This window comes from Penaeus monodon, chromosome 13 (genome assembly GCF_015228065.2).
Source record: "Penaeus monodon isolate SGIC_2016 chromosome 13, NSTDA_Pmon_1, whole genome shotgun sequence".
NCBI classification, from domain to species: Eukaryota; Metazoa; Arthropoda; class Malacostraca; order Decapoda; family Penaeidae; genus Penaeus; species Penaeus monodon.
This window is the reverse complement of record NC_051398.1, coordinates 36562157-36566353: the sequence shown is the minus strand read 5'-3', so window position 1 is coordinate 36566353 and position 4197 is coordinate 36562157.

Below are 4197 nucleotides of genomic sequence, written 5' to 3'. Positions count from 1 at the left end.
AAGAAGTGCAGATGAGTTTAGATGTAGACTGTGTAACGAAGAAAACAAGCGAACGCTTGAGCACTGTATCTCGGAATGTCATGTGATACACCCTTTCAGACCACCTAAGATGAGGTATAAAGAATTATGTAAATATTTCATTTTATCTGATATACTGGAAGATATACTCGTACTACATCCTAAATTTACTATCTAATAACTACCGTAAACAAATAATAGTGTTATGTAAACACAGTGGGAAAAAGATATGAAAGTAATGTTTTTTTGTACGATGTATGATTTATATTTCTATTTTACCATGTATAATTACAGTAGTCACAGACTACTGTATTGTGTCAGATATATGTAAAACTGTAATCATGATTGTCCACACCTGAGCAGGTAGCCAGGGTGGTAAATAAACTTACTTAACTTTAATTTAACTCCGACGCACACATATTGAAAAGTTTCCATAAGACCTCGTACATCTGACGAATATCCAAAGGCCTGAAAGCTGTACCATAAGGCACTAAGATCAGTATCGAGATAGCAAACACCGAAGTCAAACCAGACAATGTGACTGTTACTGCCAGAATACATTTAGATTACAGAAGTACTGACAACTGCGGTGCAAAAAGTGCAGGTGAATCTAGATGTTGACTGTGTTACGGGGAAAACATGCGAACACTTGAGCACTATATCTCTGAATGTCATGCCTTTCAAACCACCTAATGTGAGGTATAGAAAACTATGTGAATATTTCATTTCATCTGATACACTGGAGGATATACTCATACTATATCTTAACTCTATTATGTAAAATTGCCGTAATCACAAAACAGTGTTATGTAAACACAGTGGCAAAAATATATCAACCTAATTTTCTTTTCCATAATATATGAATTATATATTCATTTTAACATGTACAATTACAGTAATCACATAATACTGAACTATGTTGAATATATGTAAAACTGTAATCACGATTACCCTCGCCTGAGCAGATAGTCAGGGCAGTAAATAGGCAACAGCAATGCGCAAATGTATACGCAAGGCGTAAAAAGTTTCAAACTGATTCACTGCCCAACTTTCAGAATCACGACGCAATATGCATGGAGGGTTTTAATGCTAAACATTTTACATTTGGAGATAGGCAATGTAATATAAATGGCGAAGAGTACATTTTGCAAACAATAGATCTAAAACCGTATATGATAGACAAGGAAACTCACGGGGGACTAGATTATGTACTAGGTAGGGATCCTGTACATGGTAACGTCAGAAGCATGCTTGCAACAGGGCTAATCATATCATTGATAATAGTCAGTCCGCAAATAAAATAGGCTTAAAATTTCTATTCCTCCTTACCTTGAGCACCACTTGAAATTAAGTATAGATGACTGGCATAACGAATACACAGTAATGACTGTTGATAATCTATCTACGGATATTACGAAAGTGGTCACTGATCACTACAACACCACGGTCTGCCAAAAAAAAAAAATCAAGAGCAACAACTCACAGCTCTCAAAACAACCTGAAGTGGGTTAGTAACCGACCTTACTAAGGAAACAAAAGCGAGTTCAGGAGCTTCTTGATATTTACAGGCAGGACAGTGCTCGTGACAACCTTAGTTTCTTAAGGCTAACTCTACGGAAAGTAGAACTCATATTAAATACATATATATATATATATATATATATATATATATATATATATATATATATATATATATTTATATATATATATATATATATATATATGTGTGTGTGTGTGTGTGTGTGTGTGTGTGTGTGTGTGTGTGTGTGTGCTAGCACTACGCAAACTGAGTTGGCAGGAATACTCATCAAGGCTCAGAGGTAATTTTCTGCAGTTAACAGAGTCCTCTCCAGGCTCTGAACACTCTAGACAAAGGTGCAGTTAATATCGCGAATGACATCAGGATAAACGTGTATCGTGCAAAAGAACGATGCCATGATATACGTTTTGTGTGGATTCCCTCACATGTTGGAATCCCTAGGCATGATCATGCTGATCGCCTGGTAAAGTCAGTATGTGACAAGCAAAGTGTGGATATAGATCTTGGGGTACCTCTTTCTAATATTTTATAAGTTATTAAAGCTTCCTTCAGAGAGGACTTTACTGGGTTCATTAATTTCTCAACCCCCTGAAAACTGTAGCATAAAGCACTATGACCGGTTTACGTAAGATTCATTCACAAGACAGTGTGATATTGTGACCGAATCAGGCTTGGATATAAATTGTATTGGGTGGTCAGTATAGTTTGTAAAGTCGAAGAAACTAAGTGTAAATTTTGTAATGAAGAACATAAGCGAACACTTGTACACCATATCTAATAAGAGTGTCATGTGTTACAGCCCTTCAGACCACCTAGTATGAGGTAAGAAGACCTATGTAACCATTTCATATCATCTGATGTCTTAGAAGATACATTTATGTTGTATCCTAAATTTGGATTGTAGTATCACATGGCCGCATATCATGTTGAACAGTTACTACAAAACATTAATAAAAACACTTAAGTATCTGAGGTAGGAAAAAAAGAATAATCAACTTTCAGGCAAACTGCTCGTTCTCCGCAGTTAAACAGTCCTCTTGCACGGGCAGATATGCCCCTTAGTCAGTGAAATGCAGCGTCCAATTTGACTCCTTTCCCCCAAATATTTGGAGCCGCCTTAGTCAGTCTAAAAGTGCGCGTAAATTTGCTACAGAGATTGGATATTCTAATACCGACATCTCAGATTTTCTGAGATTACTGAGTGGGAAATGATCAATGTACTAAACAAAGGCAAGGCGTCCGACCCAGGTGAAGATGGAATTACCTATAGTGTTCTTCGCCATATATCCTAGGCACCTGGTAATCCCTTTTTGCACCTATACAGGTTAGGTATTCTAACTGACTCTTGAACGTCTTATCATACCTACACCGAAATTAAACACTGATAAATACCCCCCAGTTTCATTAAACTTATGCAAAGTTCTAGAAAAGATCATCTTTAACAGACTCTGGTATTGTAACGAGGTAAATTATCTCAGACTAAGGAATTCTACCAGGACGTAACCACAGTATTGCTTTGCACAGTACTTTTTAAGTTCTAATCCTGGGAAGCACACTTTTTTATTACATTAAGGAAGCTTTTGACATTGTAAATATTGGATTAGAATGTATGTTTTTAACATATCCAAGAAAAGGCAAATAATTCTCGACATCAAGGGCTCATGAGCAAGGGCGTCATTGGGGGAGGAGGCGCAATCACCCCAGACCCTGATTGCCCCCTCAAGGTCTGGTCCCCCACCCCCACCATGGGCCACATTCCCACGATTTTTGCCTATATTACCTTCAAAACTCTGTTCGTAATTTTTAAATGTTCCTAGAATAGACGCCCTTGCTCATGTGTATGTGAATTAGTCATCTCTGCTGAGAACCCACCTTTCACATAGAAGACTAGGACATTGACATGTGTAATGAGTATATATATCTCGGGATTAACGTTAATGATGCAAACTTTTACTTTTAAATAAAATTTCCTGCCACATCAACTTCTAAGGTCATAAGCGGCCTTATGTGCGCGTGTGTGCGTGCGTGTGCGTGTGTCTGTATGTGTGTGCGTGTTCATAAGGTGCTGTTTGTGAATCCCCAGGATGGTTAATGGTCAAAACAAATAAATGTGCTAGACATTACAGGTCATATAGCATTATAATAATTTATTGTGACGAAAAAACGAGTTAACGATTGCGATAAGTGGACAGATTGGTATGGAAAAGAGAAGGAAAATGAAAAGGAGAAGAAAAGTCCTTGCAAAATTAGTTAAAGCTGAGGTCCAAGTTAGGGGTGACCCCCTAAACTGGCCTTCAGTCTCCGTCTCCTAAGCTACCCTCCGCCCCTTCCCTCATGGCAACAACGAATAAGGAATGGGGGGGGTGGGAATGCTAGAAGATTATGAGCGTGAGAATGGAATTCAACTTACTCTTTCATTCTAAAATACGTTTGTATTAATAGCATGTTTGATGTCGTAAAACAAAGCGAAAATCCTCCTGTCCTCCTACCTTACAGAGTTCCAAGCATTAAGTAGGCAGCGTACAAATGCATATTCCAACATAAAACCACAAAGATCCCACACGATCGGTCGGTTATACCATGAAAGTTTAAGCATTGAGTGTATTTCATATAACTGCTCCGGCATCTCTGCTTAAGTT